Source organism: Oncorhynchus nerka, linkage group LG24, assembly GCF_034236695.1.
Source record: "Oncorhynchus nerka isolate Pitt River linkage group LG24, Oner_Uvic_2.0, whole genome shotgun sequence".
NCBI classification, from domain to species: domain Eukaryota; kingdom Metazoa; phylum Chordata; class Actinopteri; order Salmoniformes; family Salmonidae; genus Oncorhynchus; species Oncorhynchus nerka.
Genome location: NC_088419.1, coordinates 45,762,026 through 45,784,545, shown reverse-complemented (window position 1 = coordinate 45,784,545; position 22,520 = coordinate 45,762,026). Strand labels below are relative to the sequence as shown.

Below are 22,520 nucleotides of genomic sequence, written 5' to 3'. Positions count from 1 at the left end.
GTTAAATATTTATAATACTGTAGTTTGAGTTTCGCGCTCTGCAATTTCACCGGATGTTGTCGAGGTGTCCCGCTATCGGCACGCATTTCACAAAGAGGTTTTAAGCATGTCCCAATTTAGGTCACCTAGCAGGACAAATTCAGACTTGGTGTAAGGGGCCAGGAGAGTGCTTAGGGCAGGTAGGGTACAGGCCGGTGCTGATGGAGGATGATAGCATCCAGCAACAATCAACAAAGAGCTATTTGAAAGTGTAATACTTAAAACAAGCAAATCAAATTGTTTGGGGACAGACTTGGTGGAGACAACTGAGCACTGAAGGTGATCCTTGGTAAAGATTGCAACTCCCCCACCTTTTCTTGCCGAAAAAGGTTATAACCAGAAAGGTTAACATTAGCATTCAAAACACTCTTCCTTAACCACGTCTCAGTAATGACCAACACATCGGGATTGGAGCTCTGAACCCACACTTTCAATTGATCCATTTTAGGTAATAAGCTTCTCGTGCAGAAAGGCTTTTACAGGCTTTTACGGGAGCAAAAATCAGTGACGCAGATATCAGAGCACAAGTCAGAATTGGGGCTAGCAACAAAAGATGGGCCAGGGTGTACATGAAGACTTCCAGATATCATCAGCAGTAATACAATCAAGGCATGGCATAGTACGGGGAGAGCTCTGAAGTGCTGATTTATGACATCTGAATGTGCATCAGATGGCAACAAGATCATAATGTAGAGAAATGTAATCAGATAACATAAATGCGAAGCCGGCAAGAGGTGTTTAGAATGGAATGGAAGGCCAAAAGTCTGTGTAACCAATAGAGTAAGAGTCCTGAGTGTGGCAACAAACAGTCTGTCCCACGGTTGGGTAAAGAAAGTTCATAGACAACAAAGCATGCAGGAGTCATGAGGCAAATAGCAAAATACACAAGGCATTTTTAAAATATATAGACGACTTGGGGCTAGCCATTGGAAGTTCAGAGTCACTCGCCCCAACAGTGCATGTGTGCTGGAGGCGAGCGAAAGCTTGGGAGAGAGGGGGAGGGGGTCATGTCTACCCCTACCAGACAGGGGGAGACAGGCCAGGGCAGACGGTGAACAGATCGCCAGGTGGAATCCAAGCAGCAGTGCAGCAGGCAATGGGAGTAGGTGTCACCCACTTGGGAGAAGCTTTTATTTCTGGAGGCAGATTTCTTGTAGAAAATGGCAGTGGATAGTCTGAACAGCAGGAGGGGGCTTCACGGCCTCTGGATCTGGGTGGGGTAGCATGCCATTTGTTGGGCTCAAAAGGCTTCTGCACCTCACAACTTCAATTAGCACTGACGTGTGAATGGAATCTCTTTGTCCTAGCAAAGCTTGGTAGCCTGATCATTCAGTCCTTATTAAGTAAAATATATAATTGTGATGTATTTTTCTTCTTGGCTTTTGAAAGTAAAAAAAAAAAAATTCTCCAGACTAAGCATTACTCACTCAGCTCCAGGTTGGAAGGGGTTTTCAGGTCTCTGCTTGTTTGCCAGAGCATTTGATGTACAGTTATGGCCAAAAGTCTGCTGCCTCAGTTTGTATGATGGCAATTTGCATATACTCCAGAATGTTATGAAGAGTGATCAGATGAATTGCAATTAATTGCAAAGTCCCTCTTTGCCATGCAAATGAACTGAATCCCGAAAAACAGCATTTCAGCCCTGCCACAAAAGGACCAGCTGACATCATGTCAGTGATTCTCTCGTTAACACAGGTGTGAGTGTTGACGAGGACAAGGCTGGAGATCATTCTGTCATGCTGATTGAGTTTGAATAACAGACTGGAAGCTTCAAAAGGAGGGTGGTGCTTGGAGTCATTGTTCTTCCTCTGTCAATCATGGTTACCTGCAAGGAAACACGTGCTGTCATCATTGCTTTGCACAAAAAGGGCTCACAGGCAAGGATATTGCTGCCAGTAAGATTGCACCTAAATCAACCATTTATCGAATCATCAAGAACTTCAAGGAGAGCGGTTCAATTGTTGTGAAGAAGGCTTCAGGGCGCCGAAGAAAGTCCAGTAAGCACCAGGACCGTCTCCTAAAGTTGATTCAGCTGCGGGATCGGGGCACCACCAGTATAGAGCTTGCTCAGGAATGGCAGCAGGCAGGTAGGAGTGCATCTGCACGCACAGTGAGGCGAAGACTTTTGGAGGATGGCCTGGTGTCAAGAAGGGCAGCAAAGAAGCCCCTTCTCTCCAGGAAAAACATCAGGGACAGACTGATATTCTGAAAAAGGTACAGGGACTGGACTGCTGAGGACTGGGGTAAAGTAATTTTCTCTGATGAAGCCCCTTTCCGATTGTTTGAGGCATCCGGAAAAAAGCTTGCCCGGGGAAGACGAGGTGAGCGCTACCATCAGTCCTGTGTCATGCCAACAGTAAAGCACCCTGAGACCATTCATGTGGGGTTGCTTCTCAGCCAAGGGAGTGGGTTCACTCACAATTTTGCCTAAGAACTCAGCCATGAATAAAGAATAGTACCAACACATCCTCTGAGAGCAACTTATCCCAACCATCCAGGAACAGTTTGGTGATGAACAATGCCTTTTCCAGCATGATGGAGCACCTTGCCATTAGGCAAAAGTGATAACTAAGTGGCTCGGGGAACAAAACATCAATATTTTGGGTCCATGGGAATCAGTGGCTAACTGCAAGCATTGCAAAGCAACCAGTTGCCTGCTATTCAATGGAGTTGCTGTGCCCCCGCCCCCAAGAGTTTCAACCATAAATGCCAGACTTTGAAGACAAAATTTGCCCACAAAGGACCGCCGTGCCACCTTCATGTTTAAGTGAGCACATCACAAGCCATGGTGAGTCCAAAAATGTCTTGTATGCTGCTGCATAAATTATGTAATATGCAAGGGAGATATGTATACTGTAGCTAAGAAAGTAATACTAAGTGTATGTTGTGTAGTAAACTGTTAGTAGCCCATGTGCCTCACCCTAATAATTCGGTCTATTGTCACCTCTTAATTTCACCTAAAGTTAATGTTCTGACTCGGTGGTGCTGCACATGTAGCCTATAACCTGTTTTTGAGAAATGTAATCTACAAGATATTTCATTGTCTGCTTATATGTCCCCTTTATTTATCCTGTACTTGGTGTACAGGGAAAAGACAGTAAGAGCAGCCCATGCTCTGCATTCTGTGGCTGTACATTTCAAAAGTGCTGTACACATAGTTATATTGATTACGCCATTGTCTTAATCGAAATGCCTCTTATCCGCTCACTTGTTCCCTTATGCCATAGTTTGTACATCTCAATTGTCAATAGAAACCACATTTGCTTAAGCAAGTCAGCCACACAGCTATGTTTTTTTTAAAGGCAGTAAACTAGGCTGAATTAATTGTTTCGCTGCCAAACAAGGCTCTGCTGATAGCCAGGTGTAGCAGTGGTAAGGATTCACTCCATTGTGCTGGAAAGAAAGCTCTGCTGTTGGTACAGCTTTATGTAGGCCCTAACAGTTTGTGGGCACCGCTTGTCGCCGTTATAGTGCAATTAATGTATTGTTAGTGTTGTAGTTGTGTCTTTGCTGGCATGCATTTTTGTTGTTGTTGAGTTTGCCCCACCAAGATGTACATGCTAAAATCAGTGATGCAGTCAATCTTGCCTAAACTTTGAGCCAGGAGAGATTGACATGCACATTACTGACACTTGCCCTCTGTGTACATCTAAGTGCTTTGTTCAGGACCAATTGCAATTAACCTGTTCCTCTTTGCCGCACATGACCACACAGCAGGTGCGACAAAACTAGGGCCTGTAAGTAGGACCTGTCTGGTCAACTGAGCTGTCAAGAAGGCAAAACAACGCCTTATCACGGACAGACCTCTTCCCATTTTAGCAATCATGGAGTCTAAATGTTTTGACCATGACAGCTTGCTATCTAGTTGGATGGATGCGGGGTGACGTGTGTGTGCGTGAGCAGAGGCAAATGGATTGATGAGCAGGAGAATGAAGGTCCGGAGACACCTGAAACCCCACCTCTTTCAGGAATACCTAGGATAGGATAAAGTAATCCTTCTCACCCCCCCCCCCCTTAAAAGATTTAGATGCACTATTGTAAAGTGGCTGTTCCACTGGATGTCTTAAGGTGAACGCACCAATTTGTAAGTCGCTCTGGATAAAAATCCATAATTTTGAAGAGAGAAGGGAGGATCGAGGGAGGAAAAATGGGGGAGAGAGGACAGAAGAGGAGAGAATGGCCTGTGTATTTCACAGTGAAAAGACTCAAGAGGGGTCTCAAGGGCAAAACACTGCCTTATTATAGGAGAGGGAAAATCTTATTATAGGAGAGGGAGCAATCTTTTGGCAGGCTTTCATAACAACAAATCAAAGTTATTTGACAATAACAATTGCTATTTCTTTTAGATGCACTATGCAGAAATCTCTTCGCCATTTCCTGGTTGCAAAAATTATAATAATTTGCCTAATTTCAGTTTGTGTGACAAAACAAGGAAGTATAATGTATAGAATCATTGTACCATCTAAACCGCTGTGAAACATTTTCCATAATCAAAAATATTACAGTTTCAGTTGTTTGAAGCTGAAAGTTAGACGCAAAATGAAAAGCATAGAAATAGCACACAGAACAGATCTACCACTTCTTAGACCGTGCTAGCCAGTTTCCCTCAGGGGAATCCCCTTCGAAACAGGACGCAGTTTGATTGCCATCTTAAGTGGAGGTCCAATTCACAAAAATTACCTCCTCGGCCCTCTTTATAGCTTGAGGGAGCGAGTGAACAACTTCGATCACTTGACGGGTTGATCTAGCCCACAATTCAATGCAATCTGTAGTCGTGTCAAAGTCCGGTAGCCACAAAGTGTGAAATTTACTCAACACGGCTGGATATATATTTTTTTAAATAACATTGACTTTAGCATTGGCAAATCGGAATGACGCAAAGTGGCTCGGACTCATAGTGAGGAGCTAATAAAAAAACATTTTTGGGGGGAGTTCAGAATAAAAGGACCAAACTATACAAAACTGCTAGCCAGCTAAAGGTAACAGTAGCTGAAGCTCAACTTCAATATTTCCACCAAAGACGTTGCCACTCCATTCATCATCATCCCTCAATTGGATTTAGGGCCGAAGACTGTCTACTTTGCATTTGGAACACAACAGTGACTAGGGTCTGGTTTCAATGATAGACTATTTTGGCATAGAGGAACTACGTCACTGCCTACGTCGATAAAATAAAAAAATATTCTGGGGACACTCCCAACAAATCACAAGGCAGACATGCCAGAACGTTGTGAATTAAAACCCAAGTTTGCTGGCAAAACCTTTGCAGTAGTTTTAGTTAAAGAGATTCTGCAGTACTTTTGTGTACTTTTTAGCCAGTAGTTCTGAAAATAGCACATGCAAGCAAAAGTGGTCCCTGAAAATTGCACACTACATCATTGCCCTCTCTCGATCTTTTAATGCTGTGTCCATTGAGCCGTTGGGCCTGCCCTGCATCCTCATTGGATATTGCTGGGCATACCTCTTGCTAGCTGTCACTTAAATGTTAGGGGCTGGAGCTCATGGGCTAGAACTTGAGTTGCTAGGGGGCTGGCCCATGTAGGGGGGAAATGTAGGAAAATGGCATAGCACAGCTTCAAGAAAACAGTCGCTTTCAAACAAGGGACTTCGTGGCTAATTGAGGTAAAACAGAAATTCTGCTCATAGATTATGTATGTATGTGTGAGCTACACATTAACACATTCATCCCAAAGTGGGAGGTTTAAAAAATACTTTGTTTCCCAAGTACCAGAGCACGGCTTTCCACCATAATTTGCAAATAAATTCATAAAAAATCCTACAGTGATTTTCTGGATTTTTTTTCTCATTTTGTCTGTCATAGTTGAAGTGTAGTACCTATGATATATTACAGGCCTCTCTCATCATTTTAAGTGGGAGAACTTGCACAATTGGTGGCTGACTAAATACTTTTTTGCCCCACTGTAGTTCCTCTATGCCAAAAGAGTCTATCATTGAAACCAGACCCTAGTCACTGTTTCCTAGGGTCGGGTTTCTGAGACTACATGCAACTCAGCAGCTAAGCAGAACATGAAATCGCGAGAGTGCCTTTGTGTCACACTTATGTTTGCAAAGTTTGTACAAACATGTTGATCATGTCGCTTGTGTACAACATGATAGCTACATGTAGCCTAACACCTATTCTGAAAAAAGAACAGGAAATCGCGCTTGAGACATGGAATGCATAGTTTGAACATGTCAACCACGTCTTTATAGCATAGACTGTAAAAAATTAAGTCTTTAGTGTACTACATGAATTTTAGCTTCCATGTCAAGGAAGGGGACGCTACGTAGACAGCAGAGTGGGCAGCAGCTACATAAAAAAAAAATCCTGCAAACACACAGAAATCTATCATTAAACACAGCAAGTCGGGTTCCAGAAAATCCAGAACCGCAGCCACTCCATTTTTAATACCACAAAAAATACAATGAAGTCAATTATTAATATCAGAAAATGAATTACAAGTAACCATGTGGCTCAGTTGGTAGAGCATGGCACCTGCAATGCCAGGGTTACATGGGGGACCAGTATAGATTATTTTTTTAATGGAAATTTATGACCTCACTACTGTAAATTGCTCTGGATAAAAGTGTCTGCTAAATGACTAAAATGTGAATGTAAAATGAAAGGGACAGAAAACTGTGCCTAATGTGGGGGTTCTGACAGTTGATAAGAGGAAAAGAAACTTATAAAGAACAAGGTCGAGACAAAAGTTTTTGTCTGAGGGGCTCCTAGAACAAACTTTTTTCCCCCTGTCTTGCTCCTCCTTTCTTTCCCCTCTCATCCTTCCTCTCAGTACCCTCTTTCTTGTTATCTCCTTTCTCCCCCTTTATGAAGTAGTAGGCTTCCGCTCTTGTTCGTCTATCCAGCCATTCTCTCTCCTCTTACTCTTTATTTCCTTCCCCATTTCCCTTTCTCATCAGGTGAGGTTGTCAGCCCCCCCCCCTTCCTCTCAGGTCACAGGAGAAGGGGATTAGCCTAACTTTAGCGCCCGTCAGCTCTTAGCTGCTCTCACCCCTCTCAGTGGGCTGCCCCCCAGTGTTCTGGTACTTCACAGCATGGAGCGCTTCACGGAATGCTGGGAAGTTAATCCCCACGACAACAGATCATGGTTACAGCTAATCTCATCAGGCCCAACACACACAGGAGCATAACTCTGTATGTGGACACTCAGGCGCTAGAGTTGGACAACACATTTAAAAAGGTTGCACAACAATACACACACGCACTTGACGATTAGACAATTCAGCATTTGAGCCTGTAAATCGAACCCACAAATGCTGATGCTCCAGATACTCAACTAGTCTAAAGGCCAGTTTTATTGCTTCTTTAAATCAGCACGACAGTTTTCAGCTGTGCTAAGATCATTAGACAACTATTGCAATGATCAATTAGCCTTTTAAAATTATAAACTTGGATTAGCCAACACAACGTGCCATTGGAACACAGGAGTGCTGGTTGCTGATAATAGGCCTCTATGGAATATCTACATACATGTACAAAGAAATCTGATGTTTCCAGCTACAACAGTAATTTACAACATTAACAATGTCTACAGTGTATTTCTAATCAATTTGATGTTATTTTAAATGGACAGAAAATGCTTTTCTTTAATAAACAAGGACATTTCTAAGTGACCACAAACCTTTGAACGGTAGTGTAAATAAAATCAATGTAGTCTCAAATAAATAATGAAACATGTTCAATTTGGTTTAAGTAATGCAACAAAACAGTGTTGGAGAAGCAAGTAAAAGTGCAATATGTGCCAAGTAAAAAAAGCTGACGTTCAGAACATATGAAAGCTGGTGGTAAAGTTTAACATGAGTCTTCAATATTCCCAGTTAAGAAGTTTTAGGTTGTAGAGCAAAAAGCAGAGCTTGTCTGCATGTTCCCCTGTCAGTCTGCTCCTCTGCTTATCATAAATGATCCCCACATCACTGAACACTCTCTCGCTTGGGACAGAGAAACGTCTTTGCCAGTGGAGTGAGTGATTTGAAGTCTGTCCTCATTCTGCTTCCACCACTCCAAAGGCAAGTCACTTTCTGTCAATGGCTCTATGAGGTAACGCTCCAACTCAATTTCAAAACTGCACTGGACGTCAGCCTTGCCCTCTTGGCTTCCAAGGATTCTAGCGTAGAGGCTGTCCACCAGACTGGGTGGCTGATCTACCGGAACTCTTTGCCAATTTGCCACGGAATCTGCGTCCTCCTCTTCACTAGTCCCTTCTGCTGTGGCTCTGGAATTTTGCTTTCTCTAGTGCTGTACCTGAGGTGAGGCGTAGCTCTTGTAACGTGGATCCAGGACAGTTGCCAGCACCAGGCACTTTGTCTCCTCGGCCTTGGAGAACTGCCTTGTCAGACTGTCCAACATGGTCTTCCGTAAAGTTGATGCCTTGAGTAAAAGAACCCTCCTGCTGCAGCATCATCTTCAGCACCGACACACTGGGGATGATGCATGCGGCTGTAGAGTTGGAGTGGCTCATCTCCAGTGTCACCTCCTCCATAGGGGCCAGTCTCTCAATTAGGTTAGACAATGTCCCACTGTGCAGCAGACAAACTGCTGATGTGTCTGTATTCACCTGCATACACATTCAGTGCACGCCTCTGTTCAAACATCCTCTGCAACATGTGTAGTGTTGAGTTCCAGCGAGTTTGAACTGCTTGGATGATGCTGTGTTTGGGAAGGCCAAGCTCTTCCTGAATGGCCCTCAGCCTCTGTTTGGACAGTACGGAATGGTCAAAGTGAGTTGCACAGCTCTTCAACATGGCAATAATGTCTAGCGCAGCTCTCTGACTGGATAGTCCATCATTGATTACAAGCTGTAGGGTGTGTGCACGGCAGCTGAAGTCTGGAAGCTCCGCCAGTCTTATACCTTTCACCATGTTTGCCCCACCTTCCGAGGACCAGCACTACACGTTCTGTGTGGATTTCCCAGTATTCCAACATGGTCAAAAACATCTATCTGATGTAGTTTCCTGTGTGTGACCCAGTTATAGTCTTGACATTTGGCACAACCTGCTTTCTTGTCCAGTAAGGCAGTTAACCCACTGTTCCTAGGCTGTCATTGTAAATAAGAATTTGTTCTTAACTGACTTTGCCTAGTTAAATAAAGGTTAAATAAAATAATTTAAATCAGGGACTCTAGTGCCTGACCAGCAGTCAGTTGTGATTGCCATGTGTGGAGCATTCACCGGTGCCACCAGATTCTTCACAACTCTTTCATGTTTTATCTAGTATTTCTGTGCAGTATCATTTTTCATCTTTGATCCTGTACCGGGATTCAGCAAGAGTAATCAGCCGCTGAAAACCAACATCAGACACCACTGTGAATGGCTGGTTGTCAGTGGCAATCTCAATAATTGCTTCATCCATCTTCTTGGCCCTTGGGTCTTTGTCCTGCCATTTTACTTGTTTATTAAAAAAGTTGTAAGATTGTAACCTGCAATGTCTGTGACGTGTCTGTATAACTTTTCCCTTCTGAAGAATTTGCGTTTGCTATTTTCATCATTGCTTCCTTATGGGATTTTGGATGGGTGTTCTTAAGGTGATTCCACAGGTTGGTGGTATTTTTTGATTTAGCAATTGCTGACCACATACTTACACCTTTATCACAAATAAGACACCTTGCTTTCCCTGGTGCCAATTCAATGGATTATATTTATTATGGATCCCATTTGCTGCTGCCAAAGCAGCAGCTACTCTTCCTGGGGTCCAGCAAAATTAAGGCAGTTTATACAATTAAAAAAAAAACTTTACAATACATTCACAACACACTGTGTGCCCTCAGGCCCCTACTCCACCACTACCACATATCTACAGTACTAAATCCATGTGTATGTATAGTGCATATGTTATTGTGTGTGTGTGTGTGTCTGTGCCAATGTCTGTGTTGCTTCACAGTCCCCGCTGTACGATAAGGTGTATTTTTATCAGTTTTTTTAAAAATCAAATATTACTGCTTGCATGAGTTACTTGATGTGGAATAGAGTTCCATGTAGTCATGGCTCTATGTAGTACTGTGTGCCTCCCATAGTCTGTTTTGGACTTGGGGACTGTGAAGAGAACTCTTGAGGCATGTCTTGTGAGGTGTGCATGGGGGTCCAAGCTGTGTGCCAGTAATTCAAACAGACAGCTCGGTGCATTCAACATGTCAATACCTCTCACAAATACAAGTAGTGATGAAGTCAATCTCTCCTCCACATTGAGCCAGGAGAGATTGACATGCATATTATCAATGTTAGCTCTCTGTGTACATTTAAAGGCCAGCCGTGCTACCCTGTCCTGAGCCAATTGCAATTTTGCAAAAAGTCCATCTGTGGCACCTGACCAAACTAGGGCCTGTAGGACCTGCCTGGTTAATAGTGCTGTTACGGCAGAGCAACACTTTATTATGGACAGACTTCTCCCCATCTTAGCTATTGTTGTTTAAATATATTTTGACAGTGAGTTTACAATCCAGAGTTACTCCAAGAAGTTAGGTCACCTCAACTTGCTCAATTTCCATATTATTCATTACAATATTTAGTTGAGGTTTAGGATTTGGTAAATGACTTGTCCAAAATACAATGATTTTATTTTTTATTTAGGACTAACTTAACCCTTGCCACCCATTCTGAAACTAACTGCGGTTCTTAGTTAAGTGCCAGAGTCAATTCAGTCGCTGAAGTAGCTGACGTGTTAAGTCATTAAATATATCCAAATATATTTTGTATTCAAGATTCTTCAAAGTAGCCACCCTTTACCTTGATGACAGCTTTGCACACGCTTGGCATTCTCTTAACCAGCTTCATGAGGTAGTCAACTGGAATGCATTTCAATTAACAGGTGTGCCTTGTTAATTTGTGGAATTTCTTTCCTTCTTAATGTGTTTGAGCCAATCAGTTGTGTTGTCACAAAGTAGGATTGGCATACAGAAGATAGCCCTATTTGGTAAAAAACCAATGCCATACAACACTCCTTCCGTGGCTCCCAACTGCTCTTAAACGTTATTAAAACCAAATGCATGCTTTTCAACCATTCACTGCCTGCACCCGCACGCTTGACTAGCATCACCACCCTGGATGGTTCCGACCTAGAATTTGTGGACATCTATAAGTACCTAGGTGTCTGGCTAGACTGTAAACTCTCCTTCCAGACTCATATCAAACATCTCCAATCTAAAATCAAATCTAGAGTCGGCTTTCTATTCCGCAACAAAGCCTCCTTCACTCATGCCGCCAAACTTACCCTAGTAAAACTGACTATCCTACCGATCCTCGACTTCGGCGATGTCGTCTACAAAATAGCTTCCAATACTCTACTCAGCAAACTGGATGCAGTTTATCACAGTGCCATCCGTTTTGTTACTAAAGCACCTTGTACCACCCACCACTGCGACCTGTATGCTCTAGTCCGGCTGGCCCTCGCTACATATTCGTCGCCAGACCCACTGGCTCCAGGTCATCTACGAGTCCATACTAGGTAAAGCTCCGCCTTATCTCAGTTCACTGGTCACGATGGCAACACCCACCCGTAGCACACGCTCCAGCAGGTGTATCTCACTGATCATCCCTAAAGCCAACACCCCATTTGGCCGCCTTTCCTTCCAGTTCTCTGCTGCCTGTGACTGGAACGAATTGAAAAATCTCTGAAGTTGGAGACTTATCTCCCTCACCAACTTCAAACATCTGCTATCTGAGCAGCTAACCGATCGCTGCAGCTGTACATAGTCCATCGGTAAATAGCCCAACCAATTTACCTACCTCATCCCCATACCGTTTTTATTTATTTACCTTTCTGCTCTTTTGCACGCCAGTATCTCTACCTGCACATGACCATCTGATCATTTCACTCCAGTGTTAATCTGCAAAATTGTAATTATTCGCCTACCTCCTCATGCCTTTTGCACACAATGTATATACTCCTTTTCCCCCCTTTTTTTTCTACTAAGATATTGACTTGTTTATTGTTTACTCCATGTGTAACTCTGTGTTGTCTGTTCACACTGCTATGCTTTATCTTGGCCAGGTCGCAGTTGTAAATGAGAACTTGTTCTCAACTAGCCTACCTGGTTAAATAAAGGTGAAATAAAAAATAAAATAATCCGATCCGACTATCAATTGTCAATTTACGGATACGATTACGGCCATGTTGGCATAACCTCTAAGAAGATGGTATATTCTGAATCAGTGGAGGATAGAGACAAATAGAAATATGTAATAAAAATCAATCATGTGTATCTTCCAGCTTTCAATCTCAATAGCTACACAAAGTGACTACAGAACAAACCCAAAAACATACTTTGATTTATTGATTAATTATATAACGGAAATCTTAAAAATAAGTTTGTCTTGCCTAATTAATGGAATTACAAGTAATTGAACAGACATCACTCAATTAGTTGTTTAATAACATCGCGGGGGAAAAAGATGTGGGTAATCGCTCAGCACGAATAGCAGCTCATCTCTGTAATGCACCGTCCCTAGTACACTCACCTCTCAAGCAAAATAATGGTGGCGTTCACTCTCGCAAAAATTATCAATCATTAATAAATATTAAAAGGGATGGTTCAGCCTGTTTCCATGTTAAGGTCAAAAACAATCTTACACAGAGTTATCCTCATAGGCCAGTAGTGACATCTTCTCCCATTGTTTGCATGGAGAGTTGCATGTCCAGACTGTCTTACAGGTGTGATATCACACATTGATACTGACCCAAATAGGTTTGATTTGAGAGACTGGAGTATGTTTTAGATAACAATTTAGAATTAATTGATAGATATTTTTGATTCTTTTCATTTAAATTATATAAACTATTCAGGGAATGAAAGCAAAAACAAACCTGGACATTTCAACAACGAAAAAAAGCTGTGGACTTTTGTCCATCCTCCCCTAACTCAGAATATATCATTTTCATAGTCAGTACCGTTTAAGTTTAGGGAGGACTAATGTATATATTTTTTAATGGGCCTTCTATTACAGCATATCCAATTACTGTCACTCATATTCCATTTAACCAGCTCAATGTACAGCACATTCGGAAAGTATTCAGACCCCTTGACCTTTTCCACATTTTGTTACGTTACAACCTTATTCTAAAATGGATTAAATAATTTTTCCCTCATCAATACACACACACAATACCTCAATGACAGTGCATTTTCGCAAATGTATTTAAAAAAAACACAGAAATACCTTAATTACATAAGTATTCAGTACCTTTGCTATGAGACACAAAATTGAGCTCCGGTGTATCCTGCTCCCTTGATCATCCTTTCTACAACTTGGAGTCCACCTGTGTTAAATTCAATTGACTGGACTTGATTTGGAAAGGCAACACCTGTCTATATAAAAGGTCCCACAGTTGACTGCATGTCAGAGCAAAAACTAAGCCAAGGAATTGCCCGTAGAGCTCCGAGACAGAATTGTCTCGAGGCGCAGATCTGGGGAAGGGTACAAAAAAATATGTAGAATTGAAGGTCCAAGAACACAGCGGCCTCCATCATTCTTAAATGGAAGAAGTTTGGAACCACCAAGAATCTTCCTGGTGCTGGCCGCCTGGCCAAACTGAGCAAATCGGGAGAGAAGAGCCTTGGTCAGGGAGGTGACCAAGAACCTGATGGTCACTGAGAATTATTATTTTAATCCAATTTAGAACAATTCAAGGGGGTCGGAATACACTATTACAAACAGCATAATCACTTTGCTTGTTGTATAATTCCTTCTCGCATCTAAGCACGCTCCTCACCTTTTCAGTGGACAACACAACAGCTGTCTGATCAGGCAAACAAAATTAAAAACCTTTCCCGGCCAAACCTTTATACCATAACCGCTAACCACTACATACAGCCTACATCATTGTCAATGTCACCATATTAGCTAAAGTCATAGTGAACATTGCTATGAGAACTAACAAATGTTAGTAAACCCGCTACAATAACGAGGTAGTGTACAGAAAGAAGTTTAGCAGTTACACCGGCAGGCCCCGTTGATAATGCATTAATAAAACCGAAATCTTACCTTGACTTGGAAGAGTTCCAGTGCCTTAGCCAGCTAGCCAACATAAATAGCATTCATCAGTTTGAACTGGGTGTTTGAGTATGCTAAATTAGCTAGCTGTGTAAGTGAAAAAACACCAATGTAGCAATTACATGATTAGTAACATGCCTGGCATTTGAAAATACTACGCATTTTGTTTCACCCAAATTCAGAACCCGCTTCAAATCATGCAGATTATGTTGTATGGTGTTAAATGCTCTTTGGGCATTTGAAAAGCTAAAGAAACTGCTACCACGTGAACAAAGAACGGTATCATCTGCATAAAAATGAACATCCGCTGTTTCAATATGATTCCCAATGTTGTTGATATACAAAACGAACAACATTGGGCCCAAAATAGCACATTGCGGAACACCTGAGCACAACTCTATGGAGTACTCTACTCTCCATCAGATCTACAACCATCCGCCATTACATTGTGTACGAGTTGATAGGTAATTTATAAACCAATGTAGAGGATGACCAGTAATTTCACAACATTTTAATCTTTGCACCAACACAGTATGGTCCACCGTGTCAAATGCCGCTGACAAAACAATACAGACAGACACATAATGTAACTTCTTGTCAAGAACACAGTGCATGTCAATTATAACCTTCAATTTTTCTGAAACAGTGCTGTGGCCAAACCAAACTTGACTGCATTCCATTTAAGATGTTGTTTTCTTGGATGTAGTCCTTCAGCTGCCTACTAACTAAAGACTAAAGTATCTTAGACAGTACAGAAAATTTTGATGTGGGTCGATAGTTGTCAGGTAGTGAAAGATTACCACCTTTCAGGAGAGGCAGCACAGTAGCAGATTTCCATAACCTTGGGATTTTCATCAAGCATAAGTTTAAAAATACATGTTAAGGGGGAGCAATGATGTCTGCAGCTAGGTGTAGGGGGCGGGGGTCTAGATTTTCAGGGCCAGGGTATTTCTTTCTATCAATTTCCTTCAGGGCTTTACGCACTTCTGAAACCGAGACGGATGAGAAAGAGAACATGGCGAAGGAGTGCATAAGGGCATCTGGTAAATTCACAAAGGGCTCATTTAGACATTTTCAAATATAGGTAGTTTATCAATAAAATTATTTAAGGGTTTCATAATATAGGTTCTCAGTTATAAGCTGTGGGTTTATCAACAATTGTTTGGGAAGCTGGGCATCTTTTTTGCTCTCCAAGCCTCGCCTTTCACTACTTGCAAAAATGTAGAAGAATTATTTAAATTATCTGAAGTAGATTTAAGGTAGTAGTCTGCTTTCAGTTTTTCGGGTCATAGCCACACCCATATTTCGAAGACTTAAGAGCCTCTTGCTATAACCCACATAGCATTTAGATCCCTTATGATTTTAGCAAGTTCATCAGTAAACCAAGGGTTCTCTACATTTAATCCTGTATTTTTTTGAAAGGGACATGCCTATTGCATACCTCCTGGAATGCGTTGTGGAAGTAAGAAAATGCTAATTCAAAATCAGGGATTAATTCAATTCTATTCCATTCAATGCTAAATACAGTTGAAGTCGGAAGTTTACATACACTTAGGTTGGAGTCATTAAAACTAGTTTTTCAACCACTCCACAAATTGTTTACAGACAGATTATTTCACTTATAATTCACAATTCCAGTGGGGCAGCAGTGGGGCAGATGTCCACTAAGTTGACTGTGCCTTAAACTGCTTGGAAAATTCCAGAAAATGTCATGGCTTTATTAGCTTCTAATAGGCTAATTGACATAATTTGAGTCAATTGAAGGTGTACCCGTGGACGTATTTCAAGGCCTACCTTCAAACTCAGTGTCTCTTTGCTTGACATCATGGGAAATTAAAAATAAATATCAACCAAGTCCTCAGAAAAAAAAAATGGTAGACCTCCACAAGTCTGTTTCATCCTTGGGAGCAATTACCAAACACCTGAAGGTACCACGTGTATCTGTACAAACAATAGTACTCAAGTATAAACACCAAGGGACCATGCAGCTGTCATATCGCTCAGGAAGGAGACGCATTCTGTCTCCTAGAGATGAAAGTACTTTGGAGAGAAAAGTGCAAATCAATCCCAGAACAACAAAGGACCTTGTGAAGATGCTGGATAGAACTGTTTGGCAATAATGACCATCGTTATGTTTGGAGGAAAGAGGGGGAGGCGTGCAAGCCAAAGAACACCATCCCAACCGTGAAGCATGGGGGTGGCAGCTTCATGTTGTGGGGGTGCCCCTGCTGCAGGAGGAACTGGTGCACTTCACAAAATAAATGGCATCATGAGGAAGTAAAATTGTGGATATATTGAAGCAAAATCTCAAGACATCAGTCAGGAAGTTAAAGCTTGGTCGCAAATTGGTCTTCCAAATGGACAATGACCTCAAGCATACTTCCAAAGGTGTGGCAAAACGGCTTAAGGACAACAAAGTCAAGGTATTGGAGTGGCCATCACAAAGCCTTGACCTCAAATCCTACAGAAAATGTGTGAGCAGAACTGAAAAAGCGTGTGCGAGCAAGGAGGAAAATGGGTCAAAATTCATCCAACTTATTGTGGGAAGCTTGTGGACGGCTAGTCGAAATGTTTGACCCAAGTTAAACAAATGTAAAAGGCAACGCTGCCATGTAAACTTCTGACCCACTGGGAATGTGCTGAAATAAATAATTCTCTACTAATTATTCTGACATTTCACATTCTTAAAATAAAGTGGTGATCCTAACTGACCTAAGACGGGGAATTTTTACTAGGACTAAATGTCAGGAATTGTGAAAAACTGAGTTTAAATGTAGTTGGCTAAGGTGTATGTAAACTTCCAACTTCAACTGTACATCATGTAAAAAACCTTGAATATCAAACTGTTTCCAGTTTCTTTTCGTAATGACACGTGGAGATCGCTTAGGAATTTGACCATCTCTCACATAGGCAAGAGCACAATGATCACTTATGTCATTTGAAACAACTAAAAAAAGATCAATCAAAGAGGATTTCAGAGGATACATTATATTCAACCTAGTTACACTGTTGACAATCTGAGTGAGATTATAGTTATCGCATATTTTTTTAGTTGATCAGAGCTAATGATAACCAGACTTGATTCAGATCACACATCAACACAAACTCAGAGTTGAAATGCTGTGATAATTCGAAAACACAATCCAGAGAGCCAGCAGTAGCAGATGGGAGGTCTATAACAACAGGATACAACAATATTTCAAGATGAGCTGAGGTTTAGGTTCAAAGACAGATTAATATTGCTTAGGTTAATTTACAGAAATCAGAACGGCCACGAGAACTTGTATTTTACGTACACAGTCCAGCAACATCACCACCCTTAGATTTACGATCTGCACGAAAAACACTAACCATTTACACCAATATTTTTGTCTAATAGATTTTCTGAACCAGGTTTCAGAAAGCATAAACACAGTAGTGTTGGCAGGACCTGGGTTAGATTGCACATTTCCAGACAGTAGAAGCAGCAAGATAATGGCACGTCTAGATCAGGGGTTACAACATTTGGATTTACAGACAGCACTTGAATGACAATCCAGTCTCCGGTTTTTAACACCACATATTTCAGGAGATGTGTAAAGTCCAGAGACATGGTTAAGTACCAAGAGAACAGTCCTGACATGTAAGCGAAAGAGTCCGATTTCCCCATTGTTGTTTGGGAGAAATGTGCAAAGTTCACGCGTGCATTTATAGAGCAAGCGTGTGATTTCTCCCAAGGCATGAGGGAGAAAGTCATATTTCCCCATTCACAGAGTCAAGGGCTATAAAAAGTATCGACAACATTGTAAAAGCCAAGGGTAGACTTCATATGAAAGCATTCCTAAATAATAATAGCAAGAATCCCTAATCAACTAGTCCAACAGCAGGTCAGTAAAAAGTATGCAGTGTGTGATCCCTCCCCCTCTCTCCCTCCCCGGGGGCACCTGTACCATACTGGAGGAGACAGACCAGGGCAGGCGGGGAGCAATGCCATGACGGTAATACAATCGCTAACCAAAACAGTAATAAAATCACTAAAATCCAGACCAAAAACCAGTCAGTACCTGGTGGGACCACCATTTGCCTCATGCGACATCTCCTCTGGATTGAGTTGATCAGGCTATTGATTGTGGCCTGTTGTCCTACTTCTCTTTAATGGCTGTGCGTAGGACCTGAGCCCTACGACCATGCCTCAGGACTACCTGACATGATGACTCCTTGCTGTCCCCAGTCCACCTGGCCGTGCTGCTGCTCCAGTTTCAACTGTTCTGCCTTATTATTATTGGACCATGCTGGTCATTTATGAACATTTGAACATCTTGGCCATGTTCTGTTATAATCTCCACCCGGCACAGCCAGAAGAGGACTGGCCACCCCACATAGCCTGGTTGCTCTCTCTAGGTTTCTTCCTAGGTTTTGGCCTTTCTAGGGAGTTTTTCCTAGCCACCGTGCTTCTACACCTGCATTGCTTGCTGTTTGGAGTTTTAGGCTGGGTTTCTGTACAGCACTTTGAGATATCAGCTGATGTACGAAGGGCTATATAAAATAGATTTGATGACATGTCAGGTGAGTATGCAGGCCATTGAAGAACTGGGACATTATCAGCTTCAGTCAGGACCCCGGTGAGGACAACGAGCACGCAGATAATCTTCACTGAAACAGTTTTTGAAAGTTTGAGCAGAAATTCTTTGGTTGTGCAAACCCAGTTTCATCAGCTGTCCGATTGGCTGGCGTCGGACGATCCTGCAGTTAAAGAAGCCGGATGTGGAGGTCCTGGGTTGGCATGGTTACACGTGGTCTGCGGTTGTGAGGCCGGTTGGACATACTTCCAAATTCTCTAAAACGACATTATGGTAGTGAAATTAACATTCAATTCTCTGGCAAAAGCTCCAGAGGACATTCCTGCAGTCAGCATGCCAATTGCATGCTCCCTCAAAACTACATGCCTGAAGTTAAACAGAGAGGTGAATGCAGCGATCAGGTTGGTTCCACCATGCTAATCAAAGACCTTACCTCCACCCACCTCTTGCCTGCTCACCAACAGTCATTGATGGGGAGACCAGAATTAGGTAGGTTTAGTATGACCGGTTCAAACTTCATCATAATACATGTTTATTTGTCAGATGTCACATATCCTAACTGGCATTGGTAATAGAACAGTGACTGTGGATGCTTTCACAGATGCATCCATGGAGCCAGCACTTGGGGACTTGCATGTTGATGTGATGAAGTCCTGACCAACAGACAGGCTTGATACTGTCTCTGAATGGATAGAGACCTGGCACTCAACACATCCACAATGTGGGACTGAATGTGATTACTAATAATATAATATAGAAGAAATGTCCAGTATTTGCAACACCCTTTTAATTCCATCAGTCACTGATGAACTCTGCCTCAACCCAGCCTATTTCTACAGTTGGAGAGGACTGTAGAAGCTTTTTCCAGATGCCAGCCTCTGTCATTTGATGGGGAGACCATAATTGGGTAGGTTGTATCTGACCCGTTCAAACTTAAATATAATACCCGTTTGTGTGTCAGATATGACCATTGTAACTGCCGTTGAGAATAGAACAATGACTGTGTGTGTGTGTTCACAGAAACATGTATCAGCCAGCACATGGAGACTTGCAAGATGATGTGATGTCCACTCCAGACTGACAGATGGGTTGATACTGATATCTCTAAATGGAGAAAGACCTGGCACTCAGCATAACATTTTTACTAGACAACTTTTACTTATATAGTCTTTTTTAATTATTGAATTGAATGTTATCAGTCAATATGGGGAAGGAGAAACCCTGTGTATTCTGCACCAGGATTAGGGAACTCTGGTTGTATACGGGATACCACACAGGAAGATATGACCACTGACATGTTTGCCAAGGTAGCCCTATTACCACCAGACAAAATGCCGATAGTCACAGTATCTGTATCGGCTGGGAATGACGGTGCACATTGTTATATTAGCAGGACACTGCTTTTATTGTATTATGTAAAGGGTTGTTTCTTCTACATGGATCAGTAACTACATTTGAAAGTTATCAAAACAATTTAGTTTAGAATATCTAAATAAATTCAGCAATTGCATCCTTCTCATACAAGTCTGTAGGCTACTGACCCATTCAAAGCTTCCTCCAGCATCAAACCATACATCTGCCTGTTATTATTGAATTCAATCTGCACGAGGTTTGTTCGTTGTGATTGAGTGGGGGGAAACAACTGCAGGCAAGGTTCTGACAGATGGGTGTATCTTGGTGGTGGCAAGGACACAACCAATATACCCTACATCAAACCACACCCAAATCAAAGTGTATTGGTCATGTACACAGATGTTATTGCAAGTGCAGTGAAATACTTGTGTTTCTAGCTCCAACAGTGCAGTAATGCCAGAATATAAATATATAATGTATATAATATACAGTGCCTCCAAAAAGTATTCAGACCCCTGGACTTTTTCCCACACTTGGATTGAAATGTTTGATTGGGTTTAAATGTTAGTTTTTTTTTTTTACCTCAATCTACAAACAATACCCCATAATGACAAAGCAAAAACAGGTTTTTACACATTTTTGCTAAATTATAAAAACTGAAATATTGCATAAGTATTCAGACCCTTTACTCAGTACTTCGATGAAGCATCTTTGACAGCAATTACAGCCTTGAGTCTTCTTGGTTATGACACCACAAGATTGGCACACCTTTATTTGGAGAGTTTCCCCTATTCTTCTCTCAAGCTCTGTCAGGTTGGATGGGGAGCATTGCTGCACAACTATTTTCAGGTCTCTCTGAAGATGTTCGATCAGGTTCAAGTCCGGGCTCTGGCTAGGTCACTCAAGGACATTCAGAGACTTGACCCTAAGCACACAACGCAAGAGTGGCTTCGGGACATTATCCTGTTGGAAGGTGAATCTTCACCCCAGTCCGAGGTCCTGAGCATTCTGGAGCAGGTTTTAAATGAAGGATCTATGTACTTTGCTCCGATCATCTTTGCCTCGATCCTGGCTAGTCTCCCAGTCCCTGCATTTGGGCCAAAGTGTGCAATCTTGGTTTCAACAGACCAGAGCATCTTGTTTCTCATGGTCTGAGAGTCTTTAGGTACCTTTTGGAAACCTCCAAGTGGGCTGTCATGTGCCTTTCACTGAGGAGGGGGCTTCAGTCTGGACACTCTACCATAAAGGCCTGATTTGTGGGGTGCTGCAGAAATGTGGTCCATTCTCCCATCTCCATAAAGGAACTCTGGAGCTCTGTCAGAGTGACCATGTTCTTAGTCACCTCCCTGACCAAGGCCCTTCTCGCACAGATTGCTCATTTTGGCCGGGCGGCCAGCTCTAGGAAGAGTCTTGGTGGTTCCAAACTTCTATTTAAGAATGATGGATCTGTGCCTCGACACAATCCTGTCTCGGAGCTCTATGGACAATTCCTTCGACCTCATGGTTGGTTTTTGCTCTGACATGCACTGTCAACTGTGGGACCTTATACAGACAGGTGTTTGCCTTTCCAAATCATGTCCAATCAATTTAAGCACTATGTACTTCCGGGTTGGAGCGAGCGGTCGCATCTGCACTCGGTCCGCAGGTAGTATTACATTTCATTACATTTCATTATAGTACAACGGTTTGATTTGTCTAATCTTATCAATTTCTTCTTAGCTAGCTACACAGCCGTCTTTGTTTCATAGATAATTGCGTAATTATCGTATTTCGTCGTCCTAACGCAGTCTACACTGCCCTGCAGCTAGCCAGCTAGCTAACGTCCACCGTTAGCTAGTCCACCGTCTACCGATTAGCAGCACAACTATTACACTCAACTGAACGACTTGATTAGTGTAGTGTTAGCTAGCTACATAGTTGTCTTTGCTGTCTTCGTACCCAAGATAATTGTGTAGTTTAGAGTGTGTAGTTTTATGTCGTCCTTAACATAGGAGACTCTGCTAGCTAGCCAACAGCTAGCCAACGTCTACCGAACAGAACTTCTGCACTCAACAATCCGGTCGCATTTCGCTTCGCTCCACAGGTAGTATCACATTTTTCATTTCATTTCATTACAGTACAACGGCTTGATTTGTTTGATCGTAGCTAGCTACATAGCTAGCTACACAGCCGTCTTTGTATCAAAGATAATTGTGTAGTCTAGAGCGACTTCCTAGGTTAGTTAGCCAGCTATTGTCGTTCTTTTAACGCAACGTAACGTAATCAACACTGCTAGCTAGCCAGCTAGCCCGAATAGCAGCACAGTAGAAACTATTACACTCAACGGAACGACTTGATTAGTGTAGTGTCAACAACGCAGCCAATGCCAACTAGCCTACTTAGTCAACAACGCAGCCTCTGCCAGCTAGCCTACTTCAGCAGTACTGTATCATTTTAATCATTTTAGTCAATAAGATTCTTGCTAAAAGCTTAACTCTCTGAACACTCGTGACGTGTAGTCCACTTGTCATTCAATCTCCTTTGCATTAGCGTAGCCTCTTGTGTAGCCTGTCAACTATGTGTCTG

At 42.2% G+C, this 22,520-nt stretch overlaps 1 protein-coding gene across 3 annotated transcripts in view; it reads right to left on the bottom strand.

The window, feature by feature from the left end:
• Positions 1–22,520, bottom strand: part of LOC115108046 (sorting nexin-3-like) — a 45,514-nt gene that overhangs the window by 5,990 nt on the left and 17,004 nt on the right. The window lies entirely within an intron of this gene.